At 44.5% G+C, this 18,428-nt stretch overlaps 1 long non-coding RNA gene across 1 annotated transcript; it reads right to left on the bottom strand.

Moving 5' to 3' along the window:
• Positions 1-4,692: 4,692 nt before the first annotated feature.
• LOC128341729 (uncharacterized) lies at positions 4,693-11,766 on the bottom strand. The gene is made up of 2 exons (XR_008314529.1): positions 11,154-11,766; positions 4,693-5,406 (listed from the first exon to the last, which is right to left on the bottom strand). It is a non-coding gene; the product is annotated as an uncharacterized LOC128341729 (long non-coding RNA).
• Between the last annotated feature and the right edge of the window lie 6,662 nt (positions 11,767-18,428).

Below are 18,428 nucleotides of genomic sequence, written 5' to 3'. Positions count from 1 at the left end.
TAACATGGATGACAGAAACCAAAGACTGGAGTAAACATTTGTCAGAAAAGTGTATGTCTAGACATTTTTATGTCTGACATACGAATGGACCATTGATCTGCTCTCAAGATTAATGTGCAAAGGCTGGCAATTTACTAGGCTTTCTAACACAGAGAAAGATCATAGGACCATTGGTCTATCTAGCTCAGTATTATCTTTACAGACTGGCAGAGGCTTCTCCAAGGTTGCAGGAAGGAATCTCTCTCAGCCCTTTCTTGGAGCACCCAGGGAGGGAACTTGGAACCTTCTGCTCTTCCCAGAGCAGCTCCATCCTCTGAGGCGGATATCTTACAGTGCTCACACCTCAAGGTCATACCCATCTAACCCAGTATTACCTGTTGCATCTGCCAGTAGAAATATTTTGAAATTACAGAAAGCAAATATTGAATTCTGCTTTTAAAAGATCCCTTCATTATACAGATCCAGTATCTTACTCTGTTTTAGTGAGGCCAACTGGTTTACTCGCCCCACAGGAAATTAACAAAGAAATAAAAAAGAAGAACTTTCTGTGGAAGGGGTTTTTTATTGGAGGAAAATGAATTTCCCAGATATCAAAACAGATGTGAAATTCATACAGTCTTCACCGAAGTTCCCACAGAGAGCAATTGTTGCTCTGTTTATTGCCAAGGAAGATCTGGAATAAGCCAAGTACAAAACAAAATTTGGTATGGCTTCTAGTTGTGAAAAATCTACACCATGATTTCAGGACCAGGGGTCTGATAATCAAGTCAAATGGAATGTCAGTAACTTAATCCACAAAGGGGGGGGGGACCACAACTTTAGGGAGCCATCAGTAGCTAGACTACTGTGCCATTTTCAAATGGGTTTTAGAATACAAGTCTGTTGTAACTCATTGTTTTCAAAGGAGGTATAATTAGGGGCAGACAGGAGCTGAGTGAGGAGAAGGAGGCAGTGGTGGTGAAGATGAAGGTGGAGAAGGTGAAATGAGGGCCAGGGACAGGAGGATGAAAAGGCAGCAGTGGTGGTTAGGGATGTGTGAACTGGATCAAGGTCAAGCCAGTTTGCCATTGAACTGGTCTGGCTCGAGGTCTCACCCTTGAGCTGAGCTGAGCCCAGTTTGGCTTGACTCAAACCAAACCAGGCAAACTGGTTTTGTGCATACCCTTAGTTGTGGTGGTGGTGGAGGAAGAGGAGGAGGAGGAAGAAGAAGAAAAGGCAAAGGTTTTGTGGTGGTGGCTGTCACCATCCAAAAAGAAAACATAACATTTTCATGGTGGATTTTTTTTTTTTTGAGGAGGGGTCATGTTCATTTATTGAACACAGACCCCTTCCAACCTCATTACACCACTGTGTCACAAGTATAGATGCATTCTTCATAGTCCTTATCACAGTCTATCCTACTATGTGAATGCTTGTTTCCTTTTGTGAAGAGATCACCCAAAGACAGAATGAATATGTGGTGATACATACTTTTCTCTTTGCAGGGCCAGCTCCAGGGGGTCCCTTGGGCTTAACTTGGCGGTGTTCTGTCCTGGTTACCTATGAGCTGATTACACTCCACAGGGCTTCAGAGAGCTCCAAGGGGCAAGTTACTCCAGCAGCAACAAGGCCCTGCACAGGACCCAGCGTTGTGTGGTAAAAAGATGACAGCCACAGTTTGATTCAAGTAAGTAACAAAGGAGTATTTTTCACAAGGTTCTTGTAAGATTTTTAGAAAATATACTTGGTCCTGAAGAGGGCTTTTTAGCAAACATTTACATTGTGGATGTTTTCCGGCTTTTTTGTGTTTTTTACTCACCATTGGCCATAACCATTACAGAAATAAAAAGGCACAGAGATTTTGTGTATGTGTACTACAGAGGAGATGGAAACTTTTTCCTATAAATAAAACCAAACAGACTCATCACCATATGAATCACTTGCAATGTTTTGGTGCAACCTATTATTGTTGTTGTTGTTGTTAATTTGATTTCGATACCGCCCTTCCAAAAATGGCTCAGGGTGGTTTACACAGAGAAATAATAAATAAATAAGATGGCTCCGGGCTAACATTCTAAAACACCCCCCCACAAGATTGACACCAGCAACAGTCACTGGAGGTCCTGTGCTGGGGGTGGATAGGGCCAGTTACTCTCCCCCTGCTAAATAAAGAGAATCACCATGGTAAAAGGTGCCTCTTTGCCCAGTTAGCAGGGATATTATTATTATTATTATTATTATTATTAATTAATAATAATAATAATAATAATAATAATAATTATTATTATTATTATTATTATTACTTTGCCCAGTTAGCAGGAATATTATTAATCATCATTATTAGAAAAATCACATTGGGGTTGCCACCACTGAAAAACAATGAGATTGAGGAATAATTGCTTGCCTTAGCAGAAATATAGAACTTTTTTTTGGAAGTTAAATGCTACAAAAAACAAAGACCCTCCCACGTATGAAATCACACAAGTATTTTGAAATACTTTTTTGATTTAATCTGTAGTTTTAGGGGTGTACATGGACATTTTTCCATGATTTGGTTCAAATTTTAACCAAATTCAAACCAGACCATGGGTTCAAAAACCAGTTCAATCAAACCGTCTGGCTGGGCCAGTAAGTTTGATGAACCAACTCGAAGTGGTTCAAAGTGGTTCGCCCATAGCAAACATTCATTAACTAAAAAATAAAAAACTCAAAAATAAAATACTCAAACAGTTGTGTATAATTTGAATTCTTGGAGGTGGCTAGAAAATGTTGTCTGTGCTTAAGTCTTTAAAAACCTAAGCTCTGGCCCAGGGAGGAGCATTCTTCCAAAGCTCATGTTGAAAGGCGGATGTGGACAGTTTCTAAAATTTTAGGCTGCAATCCCCTGCATGCAGTTACCCATGTACCAGTTGCATAGAGATAAGTAGGACATGCATGGGAATATTAATAACTTATCTTACATGACTGTTGTGACATTAAATATTTCAAACCAGATTTATGTTACTAAGAGCATTTGAAAGATTAATGAAATTATTAAAGAAATCTGAGGAAAAGGAGGGAGGTTTGAAAGTTCCTCCTTTTTGCTCTCCACTCCCTTTTCCCTTCCCCTCACAGCCAATGGGGACAGAGTTGCTATGACAACACTTGATTTTGAATGATGACAAGCCAACCAAGAAGATAGGAGATTGCAAATGGCACTGGCAGAAAACCAATCAGCAAGGGACCAACAAGAGGTCGACATGGTGCCTGGGGCTACCCGCCATTAGGGATGTGCACCGAATTGCTTCAATGCCATCCCAAGGGCAACGATGGGTTCTCTTAAGAGGAGGCGAGCAGGTCCTACCTGCTCATCCTCCAAACCCCTGCAGCCCTGCCCTGCCCCACTGTGCTGCTATTCATACCTAAATTGAATAAATACAAAATAAATAAATAAATACCTGTGTGTACCTTGTGGCGCTTTCCCTTTAAAATGCTGCACTGCAGAGACACGATGCTCCCCTGCCATCCCTTCCACAGCATCAGCACGTAAATGGCATTTGTGTGCTGATGCCATTTATATGCCGATGCCAAGCAAGGGATGCTGAGGAAGCATCCCGTCGCTGCAGCATGGTGTTATAAAGGTGAAAGCAGCACAAGCTGCCACTTTCACACAGGAATTTAGGTTTGAACAGCACTGCAGTGGGGTGGCACAGAGCAGCAGGGGTTGGGAGGATGGGCAGGTAGGACCTGCCTGCCTACTCTTACGGGAACCACTCGCACCTTACTGAAACATTTTGGCACCAAGGAGCCAAAGCGTTTCGGCATGTCTCCAAAGAGGTGCTGAAACACTTCAGGCTCATCGCTACCCTCCATAGCAGCTCAACCTGTTGAACCAGTTTGCTTTGAACCATTTGGTCTGATTTGGGTCAATCTAGGACCAGCCCCATTTTCTGAAGGGTGTTCTGGTTTGCAGTCAAACCCCTTGAACTGGCCTGCTTCATGGTAGACTGGTTTGTGTCATGATTGAACCCGTTCTGCATATCCCTAGTTTTAAGCACCAGTGGTAGGATTAAAAATGATGTTTCATTCACCTTACTGTACATGGCCACAGTCTTTAAATTAATTATTCCAGGGGAACCTCACTGAAGCCCCTTCTATAAACTCATCAATTTTCAGTGTACTCAGGAGTGAAATTTCTATGCAGCCTTTGAATTAAATGAAAATTAGTAAGATGGCCCCCAAACCACTTGTGATTGTGTAGAGCACATTAATTGCATCCTTCAGTTATCACATCATCATTCAGACAAAAATCAAAACATTAAACTTTAGCAGTGCAACCCTATGCACGTAAACTCAGAAGAAAGTTCCACTGTGGTCAGTGGGGCTTACTTGCAGGTAAGTGTGTATGGGTCAGGAATGCAGCTAGTCATCCATTTTTAGCCTACTTTCCAGTAGGCTTATGAGATCACCCAGCATTCTGTGTGTGTGTCCGTCCATGAATGTTTTCCCCCTATCAACTTCCCAACGCGTGGACCAATATGAACCAAATTTGCTAAAGCTGTAGGGACAAAGAGGGATGCCATAATGGCGTGGTGTGTGATGATGTCATCCACCCCAATCCAAGATGGTGGCGGCATGAACATTGGAGGTGCAATTGGGCTAATTTGTGGACTGTCTAACTGATTTGAACCAAATTGATAAAGTTGCAGTGAATGACACACAGGGACACCTCAATGGCATAGAGAACTTGTATTTGGGGTGGTATAAAAATGTGATCAATCAATAAATAATAAATAAATATTGTGATGATGTCATCTACTCCAATCCAAGATGGCAGATGTGTGAACATTTGAGGCGCAAGTGGGCTAACTTGTGAACAGTCTAACCAATTTGAACCAAATCTGCTACAGCTGTATGGACACATAGCAATGCCCCAATGATGGAGTTTGTGATGATGTCATCCACCTCAATCCAAAATGGCAGACGCATGAACATTTGAGGTGCAAGTGCACTAATTTGTGGACTGTCTAACTGATTTGAGCTAAATTTGGTTCAGTTATAGTGAGTGACACACAGGGAGACCTCAATGGTGTAGTTTGTAATGATGTCATAAACCCCAATCCAAGATTGCGGATGCATTAACATTTGAGGTGCAAGAGATCTAACTTGTGGACCTCAATTTGAACCAAATATAGTCCAGTTGTAGAGACAGGGAAAGGAAAGTAGGCTGATTAGTTCTTACTAGAACAACTTGCTTTTAAAGACATTGTTTATTGTGTGCTGTCTCTTTTCAGCTTCGTTGCAAGGTTGGCTGCGGCTCATTTGTGGGTGGCTAAATGTGCAAGTAATTGCCTGCTTGAATGAATGTTAAAATGGAAGACAGTATAGAACACTCAGGGACAGAGATATTATCAGCCATCACCACCACAATTGGCTGTGGGCAGCCATCTGTCAAGAGAAAAGAAAAAGATCATATAAACTTGCAGTCATCAAAACCAGTAATTTTTTTTTAAGACTTACATTTTAGCCAAATCAAATATACACAGTTGGAGGTTCATTATCTTTGCTTTTCTGCTATTAGCATGTCTCTGTGATATTTTTAAAAGGCATCAGACAAAAACACAAGTTACTCAGAGTTTTAAGAAAGGTCATTCTGCTTATTAGAGGGGAACTATGACATATTGTTTTCTAGAAAGGGCTTTAGCTTCTGCAAGTCAAAAGATTTCTTGAACCTAAAGCTGAACTTTGAAACAGCACAGTGATATGGTTAAATAGCACAATAACATCACACTCATCTCCATGGCATTCTACGACTGTATTTTAATAATGTGTTAAACTGTCAATATTATTATTTTTTCATCATATTTGATACAATCTATTTGTGTGGTTATATCCATACAGTAATAACCCTAGTGCTACATAAAATATTCTCCAATTTTGCTTTTGGGGACCCAAACTAGTTAGTTCGGGGTAGAAATATTTTTCCCCAGAATGCGTTGATTGTGAGAATATAACCTCCCCCACCCCACTCCCACTTTTGATTGTTTGGTGTCATTAAGCTACTTTCCTTAAAGTAAGTCATTAAGCTGTTTCCTTAAGCTACTTTTGTTTTCACTGTTGTAAAACAATCTTCTACTGTTTACTGCTTCTTTGTCCTTCCTGAATTAGTCATGTGGTAGATCTATCAAAGAAGGAATCATGTAGCTCTATGATGTTATGTGCTTGCCACCCATTATCCCATAGCCCACCCTCTCAAGTGACAGGCCATCAGGGCTCAATAACTGAGCAAGGAAGCTCTCAAAATCCATTGAAATGCCCTGCCCTGCCATACCATGGCATGCCAGCACTACTTCTGGCACCAATGGCGCCAGTGCCCCCCACCCCAGCCCTTTACCCTGACAGTCCTGCACAAGCATGGATTCAGGGGGTCAGGGGTCTAGGGGGGAATATTTCCCTGTGAGGGGAGGAGAGCATGGAGATTTCCTAGGAGGGGATATGTAAATGAGAGAGGACAAAAGATCGGGGGGGGGATGTCCCACCATAACCTAGGATGATGTTGTGAAGGGTCACCTAGCAAAGCAGTTTTCCAGACCTAACCTGCTCAACCAGCAGCTTGCTCGTGAGAGGGCCAGTCTTCTGGAGAGACCAATGTGGCTGTGAGACAGCCCTGCTCATCGGAAGGGTAGCCAACATGAGCAAGGCACCACATTGCAGGGAGTGGAGCTGGTTTTTTGCAGGGACGTACTCCTGGCTGAGTTTAAAAGGTCAACCCATGGACAGCGAGCTCACAACTTGAGTCACCCCACCCACCCAAGTGGCCCCCTAGCAGTGTTCCCTCTAACAGAGATTCCCAGCTGTTGTTGACTACAACTCCCATAATCCCCAAGCAAAAGCTATTGCAGCTGGGGGTGCTGGGAGTTGTAGTCAACAACATCTGGGAATCCCTGTTAGAGGGAACACTGCTCCCAAGTCTCCATGGTAAAAGATAGCACAGAATCTCTGCAACCTCCCCACCCCCATTCCCTATGAAGACTTGCAAGTACCCAAATGAAATCTAGACGTTCCATGTGCCCTAGCCTGGCCATGCACACAGATGGGGGAGATACTGGTACAGACCTTTGAAACCATGCAGAATTCAAGGTCCCAGTCCTGCATTGTGCCATATGCAGATCTGGTGGTGTGAAGAATCATGGGAGAGGGGACCCTCATTTTGCAACGACCCCAGGACAATGGGGTCACTATTTCAGGGTGCTGTCAAGAGTGCACATGTCCACATGGGTGGAGGGGCTGGCAGGGGGCATGCCTTGACAGCAACTTGGCAGCAGCCTCTAAGACAAGGAAATCAGTCTCTGGGGTACCCTTCCTCATGTCTTTTCTCCATACAGCAACTTTGCTTGATGTAGAGCCCCAATGGCCAGGCACTCCCATGAGGGAGTGGTCAGTGGGAGAAGGGGATGTTTTGCCATCAGGCATCTGAATTTGCTCAGTATTTTCTTCCCCTACCCCTCTGATGGTTCCTCTCATGAGTTGTAAGGGGATGTCCCCATGGCCTGGCATTCTAATGAGTGAGTGGTCTGTCCTAGTTTGGATGAATCTGTCTTCACAGCAGTGGTGTACTCCCCTAAGACTGGAACACTACTTATCCTGGTGACAGTCCTTGCTCATGAGTAAGCCTATGGAGTGCAAACCCACAGAGGGGAAGGGGCTGGGGCCTTCCCCCTTCTCCAACCTTTCAGTGAAAAAAAATAGAACTTGGCTGTTTGCTCCAGAATCCTTACCTGGGACTGCCTTTTAAACCCAGCCAGGAGTACCCGCCCCCTTCCCCCCCACACACAAAAATTTGTTCCCCTCCCAGCGATGGGGTGCCTTGCTCATGTTGGCTATCCCTCCCATGAGAGGGGCTGTCTACTGGGGAGGATCAAGGGTATCCCTTGGGACCAAACCCTCATGGTTTGAGCTAATCCCTCCATAGGGGACCCTACTTGCAGAGGGCACCTAACTCTCAATGGCAAAAGAGTGAGCTTGAGCACTGCAAACCCCCTCCTCCATAAAGCCTTGTGTACACCCAGAAGGGATTTTGATGCCCCATGTGTTAGAGCCTGCCCACATGCACGTATGGGGGAGACACTGGGTTCCAGGATGGACCTTTATACCCATTTACAATTCCTGGGCTCAGTCCAGCATTGCACTGTATGCAGATCTCCCAGTGCAGAGATTCGTGGGAGAGGAGCGCCCCGGTTTTCAGTGGCCCCAGAAAAATGGGTCCACCACTTTGGGGCTCAGGCAAGCGTATACATGCCCACATGGGTGGACAGACTGACAGGGTGCATGTTTTAACAGCTGCAGGCAGCAATTGCCAAGACCGGGACAGCACTCACTGAAGTACTCGCCACCCCGTACCCGGACGGGCTTCTTTCAGTTGTATTCATCCTCCGAAATTGATGTGAGTGTTAAGACCTGGAGCTACCAGAACAGAATGTCTTTCTCTAGTACCATTAAATGACTTGCATCGTCCAAAATTTACAAAACCTTTTAAAAAATAATTTAGGATGATGTTCTATTGTGGCACATAGGGTGTGTGTGTAGTTATTCAATACTTATCCAGCCTCATTTAAGATTTCTTTACTTCATGAGCTGAGCTTCAGTGATGAGGGGACCATTTTAAAATCTTGTCTCTGGGCCCACTCCAACCTTGCTATGCCCCTGGCTCCGCTGACATGCTGACACTTTGCCCACAGTCTGGCTGTGGAGCTTGTTGGGATAGGCCTCAGCAGCCAAACAGCAGTGAGGGGCTCCCCTCTCCTGGAATGGGAGTTTGTCAGGCCACGGTTTGATGAACATTTGCAGTGCAATTCACAGTTCCAAATTGAAATTGCAGGTTTGCTAACCGTCAGTTTTGTGTTGCCTATGAACCAGCCTGGCAGGCGGGGTGGGGGGAGAGGGAGGGGAGGGGAGAGGGAGGGGGAGGGAGGGAGGAAGGAAGGAACATCTTTACAAGCAGTGCCAAAAAATCTTTTAAAAGTAAAGACTTTTTAATATGTTCTTGAAAAATTGGATTTGAATTTGCTTGGTCTAACATTTCCAAAACATCTATATATAAATTAAGCACATCATTTTAAATGTTTCATGAATAAATCACTTTCCTTGCAAGTAAACTTGGCACTAGCTTTAATTAATGTATTTTCCCCTCCTGAGGTCACTAAAGAAATTGCAGTGTCATTAGGTTCCATATTCCACTGATGGTGAGTTAGTACAAGGACTCAAATAGGCACGAACTATTTGGCTGCTCCATGTGTCCAGGCAATACCAGGTGGGAAGACTAAACATTGGAACCGGGGCTAGACCTTTTCTCTCATTACAGTTACATGGATTTGGACCAGCACAGCCACATATGCAGATTGGCCACTGCAGGGAATCACAGGAGTGGGGAGCCCTGCTTATCAGCAATCCTGGGAAAGTAGGATCGCTTTACTGGGCAAAAACAAACATGGGTGTGTGCCAATGGATGACTGGAGTGGCAGAGGCCCTGCTTGGACTGCTTCTTCACGACAGTCACCAAGACAGGGAAACGTGTTGCTGAGGTACCCATCCCCATGGCTTGCTTGTGTTGAGCAACCAGGCTGGATGGCATCTGCTGTCCAGTTCACATTTGTATCTCCATGGCTTTTCACTTTCATGGGAGAGTGGTCCTTGGTCTATCATCACACAATATTAACGATTCAATCCCATCCCTGTGAACCCCAGGATGGTTCTTCTCATTAGTAGTACACAGCTGTCTCAATGGCCTTTCACTCTCATGAGAGAGCGGTCCTTGGGAGAAGGGGCATTGTCACACATTATTAACAATTCTGCTCGATTCCTTTGTAGCACACAATGGTTCTTCTCCAGAGTAATGCCATAGAGTGCATGCTTGCACCAAAGAGGAGAGGAGCTGCCCCCCTTCCCCAACTTCATTGTACAAAAAACAGAGCAGAGCCATTCAAAAATTCCTGGGTCAGGGTGCCTTTTAAAGATGACACCAGATATTCTGAACCGGGTGGTGTTCAGTGGGTGAACAGGGTGGTGATCTCTCTGAACAGGGTGGTGTTCCATGGGTGGGGAATCCTGTGATTTCCCCATTGTCATGGACGGACCACCAACTGGGTAAGGTTGGACTCACAACCACATCCCACCTCCGCAGGGGTAGAGGGCCCATTAGGATGGTCCATCTGAGAAGGTTATTGGATCCAATAGGATTCCAAGAAGCCTTGGAGGGATTTAGTGTTGGCTCTTCTGGTAAACCTTGTTGACACTCTAGTGGAGAATTGGAATAATCAATTCACCAAGGCAGTGGACATGGTTGCTCCTAAGTGTCCTCTCTGACCTGATTCGAAACTGGCCCCTTGGTATATGGAAAAACTAGGGGGGATGAAGCGGCGGATTAGACAACTAGAGCGCAAGTGGAGAAAGATTTGACTCGAATCCAACAGATTATTATATAGAAAGCATTTGAAGATCTATGCTCAAGTGATACATGTGGGAAAGAAGCGATCCTTTTCCTCTGGTATCATGTCTGCAAGTTCATATCTGGCTGAGTTATTCAGGGTTATGAAGGGGCTAATGTGCACCCCTTTCCCCTTGAATCAGTACTTGGAACCAACAATTACTCACTGTGACCTTTTTAATGAGTTTTTTGTGGACAAAATCTCTTGTATTCAGGCTGACTTAGATTCAAACTCCACAATTGTTACAGAGTCTGATGCTGAAGTGTCCAGCAGCTCCTCTTATGTGATGAAGCTGTATCAGTTTCAGTTTGTGACCCCTGAGAATGTGGATAAGTTGTTTGGAATGGTGCGGCCTACCACCTGCCTTCTTGATCCTTGCCAGACATGGCTTATAATATCTGGCAGGGAGGTTGTTGTAGAGGGACTGTTAGAGATCATAAAAGCATCTCTGTGGGAGGGCAGGATGATTCCTTGTCTTAAGGAGGCAATCATTAGACCACTTCTGAAGAGGCCTGCCTTGAATCCTCAGTGGAGACTGCCTTGGTCAGCCTGATGGATGATCCTCTTTTGGGAATTGACAGAGGAAGTGTGACTCTGTTGGTCCTTTTGGATCTCTTGGAGGCTTTCGATACTATTGACCATAGTATCCTTCTGGAATGTCTGAGGGGACTGGGGATGGGAGGCACTGCTTTGCAGTGGTTATGCTCCTACCTCTTGGACAGATTCCAGATGGTGTCTCTTGGAGCGGGTTGGTCTTCAAAATCTGAACTTTCGTATGGTGTCCCTCAGGGCTCCATATTGTCTCCGATGCTGATTAACATCTACATGAAACCACTGGGAGAGATCATCAGGAGATTTGTTGAATTGTGTTATCAGTATGCTGATGACACCCAAATCTATTTCTTCATGTCAGCATCATTGGGAGAAGGCATAACCTCCCTAAATGCTTGCCTAGAGGCAGTAATTGGCTGGATGAGGGATAACAAATTGAGGCTGAATCCAGATAAGATGGAGGAACCTATTGTGTGGGGTCAGAACTCAGGAGACAATTTTGATCTGCTGGTTCTGGATGGGGACATGCTCCCCCAGAAGGAACAGGTATGCAGTTTTGGGGTGGTTCTGAATCTGAACCTCTCCCTGGTGTCCCAGGTTGAGGTGGTGGCCAAAGGTCCTTTTTATCAGCTTCGGCTGATATGCCAGCTGAGTCCATTTCTTGAGATGAACAACCACAAAACGGTGATACATATGCTGGTAACCTCTAGGCTGGATTACTGCAATGCGCTCTATGTGGGGCTGCCTCTATCTATCTATCTATCTATCTATCTATCTATCTATCTTGTATACCACCCAAACTTTCGTCTCTGGGCAGCTAACAATAACATAAAAACAATTAAAACAAATATAAAAGGTTAAAACTGTTTAACAATTTAAAAACAGTATAAAATTAAAACTACAAATTTAAAAAGCTGAAAAAGTTTGGGTGAAGAGGTGGGTCTTCAGATGTTTTTTTAAAATAGTCAGGGATGGGGAGGATCCCATCTCGGCAGGAAGCGCATTCCACAATCTCGGGGCAGCAAGCGAGAAGGCCCATCTCCGTGTGGCCACCAGAAGAGCTGGCAGTAACTGGAGACGGACTTCCTCAAGTGACCTCAGTGGGCGGTGGGGCACATAATGAAGAAGGCGTTCTCTTAAATACCCAGGGCCTAAGCCGTTTAGGGCTTTATAACTAGCACTTTGTATACTGCCCGGAAACCAATTGGCAGCCAGTGTAGCTCCCTCAGCAAGGGAGTAATGTGGTCTCTCCGAGATGACTCAGAGACTAACCTGGCTGCCGCATTCTGAACCAACTAAAGTTTACGGACTACGTACAAAGGCAGCCCCGTGTAGAGCACATTACAGAAGTCCAGTCTGGAGGTTACCAACAGATGTACCACTATTTTGAGGTCATTTATCTCGAGAAACGGACGCAGCTGACGTATCAGCCAAAGCTGATAGAAAGCACCACTGGCCACCGCCTCAACCTGAGAAACCAGGGAGAGGTGTGGATCCAGAAGTACTCACAGACTGCGAATCTGTTCCTTTTGGAGAAGTGTGACCCCATCTAGAACAGGTACTAGGTAGAACAGGTAGGTCAAAATCGTCTCTGGAGTTCTGACCCCGCACAATAAGTACCTCTGTCTTGTCTGGATTCAGCTTCAGTTTATTCTCCCTCATCCAGCCCATTACTGCCTCCAGGCAGGCATTCAGGGAAGATATGCCATCTCCTGAAGAAGTTGGTCCAGAATGTCTCTATACATCTCTATGTCTCTGTACATCCAGAATGTCTCTATATGGCAGTCTCTATACATAGTCCAGAAACTGCAGTTGGTCCAGAATGCCATGGCCAGGTTGGTCTCTGGGTCATCTCGGAGAGACCATATTACTCATGTGTTGAAAGAATTACACTGGCTGCCAATACGTTTTCGGGCAAAATACAAGGTGTCTGGAAAAACTGAAAACTAACAAATCACCAGGGCCGGATAGCATCCATCCAAGAGTCCTCAAAGAACTCAAATGTGCAATTGCCGACCTCTTTGCTAAAATATATAACTTATCCCTGAAATCTGGCTCTGTACCAGAGGACTGGAGAGTAGCAAATGTAACACCGATTTTTAAAAAGGAATCCAGGGGCGATCCGGGAAATTACAGGCCCGTTAGCTTAACGTCCATTCCAGGCAAATTGATGGAAAGCATCCTCAAGGATAAAAAGCACATAGAAGAACAGAGCCTGCTGGGAGTGAACCAGCATGGCTTCTGCAAAGGTAAATCTTGCCTCACCAACCTTTTTTATCAGAGTAAAAGACCAAATCAAGTGTGTGATCTGCAATGTGCATCAGTCCAGAGACCACTTGGGATAGGCCCATAGTTGTCATGGCCACTATGAATTCCTGAGCTGCCCTGGACAAATTGGTACCCAAAGGAACACTGAATTCCCCCAGCACCAAAAGTCTGGGAGTCAAGTCCGTGAGTTCAGTAAAGGTCTCAGTTGGGCAGTGGGGCGATCGGTACACCAACAGAAGTCCCAATCTATCCCTGGTCCCCAAACTTAGGTACACACATTCAGTATGGTCAGATACCTCGACAGGGACCCTGGTAAGGGAGATGTTATCTTTATAGACCACAGCGACTCCACCTTTCCACCCACATCCCCTCACCTGCTCCTCTACAGAATATACCCTGGAGGAAGAAGCTGGGACCAGACTGGGCCACTAGCGTCCCCCAACCAAGTCTCATTGATACACACCAGGTCAACCCCTTCATCCATGATCAAATCATGGATGAGTTCAGGTTTATTTTGGACAGATCTGGCATTGCACGGGAGCAAGGTAAGGCTATGTGGATTGTTGGCAGTGCTCCCCGAGGTCACAGAGCTGGCAGGACAGCCAGAAGGTGAAACGGCTATTAAATTTCTGACTACCCTTGCCCTAGAATGGCCTGCTGACCTGCCAACATTACTTCTTCTATTCCCATCACCACCACCGGAATGTTGTTTTTTGGATCCCAAACCCTGATATTTATTTTCAGATGAAAATGAATGGTTGCTTCCAAATAAATGCTTAGGTCAAAAGAACCATAAGCAGAGTTGCACTCATGCAATGGAGCATCCCCCCTTCCTCTTTCCTGCCACAGCCATCTTCACCCTCCTCCCAAGTCACTTCTGAGAGCTGGGGGACTCCAGAATAGTGTTGAATCTGTGAGTGGGAATTAGTGGACATTAGAGGGACCCAGCTACCTAATGGCGCAGCAGGAAATAATTTGCCTAGCAAGCATGAGGTTGATGGTTCGAATCCCTACTGGCACCTATATTGGGCAGCAGCGATATAGGAAGATGCTGAAAGGCATCATCTCATACTGCAAGGGAGGACCATAAGAACATAAGAAACTGAATGAATGAATGAATGAATGAATGAATGAATGAATGAATGAATAAGAACAGCCCAAGCTCAAGGCCCATCTAGTCCAGCATCCTCTTTCACACAGTAGCCCACCAGATGCCACTGGAAGTCTAACAGGCAAGAGTTTAGGGCATGCCGTCCCTCCTGCTGTTATTCCCCTGCAACTGGTACTTAGAGGCACCCTGCAATGCCTCTTAGTATCAGTGGTAAACCTGTCCTGTATTCTACCAAAGACAACCACAGGACTCTGTGGTTGCCCAGGAGCCTACACCAACTCAGCGACACACTTTACCTTTAGAGGGACCCTCCCCCTTGTGGAAGTGTAAGTGTAAGTGTTTTCCATTTGTGCTAGGTTCCATTGGGTCCAAACCACTGGGGATATGGCCAATAGTTGTAACATGTTTGTAAAAGTATGAGTGGATCTATATGACTATGTTCATTTATGCACAACTGTTTCATTATGTTCAGTTTTTAAACATTCATTGCATTTTCAGATCTTTTGACTGTTCGCAATGCCACATCCCTCATTAGTGCTATATAATGACATGTTAGCTGGGAATAGGGTAGGATCTTTTCTCTCAAGCTATCTTCTCATTTATTTCTTCAGGGTCCAATAAGCTGTGAGTAGTAACCAAATGGGGAGTCCATTCAAGTTTGGCATAGAGTGGGAAGAAGCAGTGATTAAAGTGGAACTATCTGCACAACAGTCTCTGTGGTATTTAAAAACTGCAGCGGAGTACATTTTGTTTTTTAATATATCACATCTACTGACATGACTGAGCAACACATAGTACAGGCTTTCAATCCCCTGAATAACCTAATTGTGGTCTGATCAACAATTGCTATGAATAGATCTGTAGTGCTGAACTCCTGTCATATTCTTAAGTATTGTTTATATTTGGCTTTGGTTACTGTATCTGGTCCTGAAAAAATCTAAGATAGGATGCAAAGATTTTCTGTGGAGGTGAAACTTGGGCAGTTAAGAAAGCTGATGAAAGGCCTCTCTGTATGACTTTGATGTGTTGAGCTTGCATCACATATTGATGATCAAATGGAAGCAGTTCATCTTTTAACTAGGATTTTGGAAAATGCATCAAACACTTTTGCACCACCTGCCCATATTGGTACACACCACCTACAATGCTTTGGACATATGCTGCAGATAACAGAAAGGTGTACCATATCTATAGAGTCATTTTGATGCATATTTTGTGAAAGTGAGATGGCATCTTGAGCTGAGCCAATGCACAAGTAGAGCTGAGAAAAGCAGAGAACCAAGTCATAAAAAGCAAGATTTCAGCCTTCAGATATTTCAAGGCTAGGGCTGAACTACAATGAGAAATGTGAAATAACCTCCCTCAGTGCCTAGTATGAAATGATGAGACCTACCAGCCTTGTTACAACCCTGGAGACATGCTGGTGGCAATGAAAAATCTTATTATTCACATAAATCCTTTGATGGTTAGGAAAATTCATTGATACCCACACACCACGCTGAAGGAGACAAGGGAATAAATTTAAAGTGCTGTGGGGGAATTGTCTCAAGAAAACACACATATTTCTCTCTTCTTCTGTTTCAGATCAAGAAAGCATTCTTTAGAGGCTTCATCGGCAGCCTCAGGACTCCCTTCACTCCCAGATGAAGTGCAGGTCAGATTTCTGTCAAATTCAGGCTGCTTAGTATAGTTGCTTTCTATGAAATGGCCCTAAAAGTATGTTCCAGAACATTCCTGACCCTTTCTGACCTTGCAAATAGCACAGATGTGATTCCAATTTAAATTCTTTACTCCCTCCTGCCTCTGTTTGCCTCACAATTGCTTATCATTGATAAGCAAAGAGAAGAGTTTTGACAGATTTTGAAGCACTCTACTGAGGATTTCTGGAAAAGTCAACTGATCAGGGGGATTAGGGAGTGGACAAACACAAGCCAAAAAGTTTAAAACCCAATTCTAAACCAATGAATGAGAATCAACCAGCAGAATCTCGGGGGGGGGGGATGGGGGGCAACACAGAACAAATAATCTCAATTCAAATCAATCAAAAAATGCAAAACTAGTTGAACACTGAATGAAAACCAATCTGAAAGAATCAAGCAAAAGCAAATTGGGCAAGTCTCGGGGGGGAGGGAAAAGCACACAACCAACCACCAAAAGAGAACCAAAATAGATTATATGGGACAATCACAACAAAAATTGGCTATAATAACAAAATCCTCTCGGGGGGGGGGGGATGACAACTCAGGCAGGCAGCAGTAACAAAATGCAAAGTACAAGTTAACAATTAAAGCAAACAACCAGCAGCAGCAATAATATATAAATGAAACCAATGGAATGCAATGAAAATCAGAAAGTTGAACAAAAACAAGGCAAGGCACAAAGAGCAATAATAAATTGAACTTTTAAAGCAATGAATGCAGTGGGGGAGGGTGGGCCCAAGGAAGGAGGGATGAGAAGGGAAAGGGGGAGGGGGAGGAAAGCAGGACAGACAAAGAAAAACAACAGGGAAATTTGGGGAAACTTAAGAAAAAAGTAAAGTAAGTAAAGAGAAGAGAGACAGACAGAGACAGACACACACAGAGAGTCACAGAGAGGGCAGGTGGACAAAAGATTAAAGAAGGTGGCACACAAAAACACAGAGAGACACAGGACACAGTCAGGGACTCAAAGTCAGACACCAGCAGCAAAGGAGCAAGCAAGGGTCTCAGATGATCCCACAACTGCAGCCAAAGAGAAGTTTCTAGGCTAGAGGCTTGGGTTTATATAGGTTTGAAATTCCCTCCTTTGGGAGTCCCCACCTTTGCACTCCCCCCACAGCCAACAGGGTGCCAGCTCTCAACAGTACAACAGCCAAGCAGCCTACCAGAGCAAAGGACTCATTCTGGCCAATCAAATTATCAATAGCACAGCCAATGCAATGCCTGAAAATAGCCTCACAAAATGGATGCCAGGAGCAAAAGTTTCAGGAAGGAGCCACAAAATGGAGGACACACTTTTAACTTAAAGTAAACACAAAATACACTCAATTGAAGGCAATGGGACATCCGAACCGGTTCGGATTTTCCGAACCGGTTCAGATCCAAACTGGCCCGAATTCTGTTCGGACCCGAACCTCCGAATCCGAACCGGTTCGGATCCGAACCAAACCACACATCCCTACTAGTGAGTCAGAGGGCTAGAGGGTCAAGACATTGGCCATCCCTTCTCTACTGCTCTAACACTATCCCTTTGATATGTAGATTGCTAATCTTAGGGACTTCCTTCCTTCCAGACACTTCCTTCCTCTCTCCCTTCCCTTCCTTCTACCTTGCAACATGCAAGCTCCTCTCCCCTGCACCATTTGTGCAGAGATGCAGAATCCATCTATCCAGCTAGCTAGCTAGATTAGAGATCCTAACTCCTCACTTTCCTATCTAGAATGGAGTTCTCTAATAAATACCACTTATATTGATTTGAAACCATGAACTGGCTCCAAGTTACTTTACTCTCAGCATACACGCATGCCTAACTAAATTCCGCTGTGTTGTGCCTCTGTGCACTCTGCTATAATGAAAAAGTGTTTCTCCTACCAGAGAGAATTCCCAACAGTTATTGAGTGGTCTGATGAAATATCGGACTTCCGAAAAGTATACAGTGTACTGTGCTTGTTTGGCCAGCAAACTCGCCTGACCTGACCCCATAGAGAATCTATGGGGCATTGCCAAGAGAAGGATGAGAGACATGAGACCAAACAATGCAGAATTGCTGAAGGCCGCTAATGAAGCATCCTGGTCTTCCATAATACCTCATCAGTGCCACAGGCTGATAGCATCCATGCCACGCCGCATTGAGGCAGTAATTGCTGCAAAAGGGGCCCAAACCAAGTACTGAATACATATGCATGCTTATACTTTTCAGAGGTCCGATATTGTTCTATTCTTCAATCCTTGTCTTCTTGGTTCCATGTAATATTCTAATTTTCTGAGATTGTGGATTTGGGGTTTTCATGAGCTGTACGCCATGATCATCACAATTATAACAAATTAAGGCTTGACTTAACTCGCTTTGCATGTAAT

Source organism: Hemicordylus capensis, chromosome 1 (genome assembly GCF_027244095.1).
Source record: "Hemicordylus capensis ecotype Gifberg chromosome 1, rHemCap1.1.pri, whole genome shotgun sequence".
In the NCBI taxonomy this organism is placed as follows: Eukaryota; Metazoa; Chordata; class Lepidosauria; order Squamata; family Cordylidae; genus Hemicordylus; species Hemicordylus capensis.
Note: the sequence above shows the minus strand (reverse complement) of the source record. Positions and strands in the feature narration are given on the sequence as shown.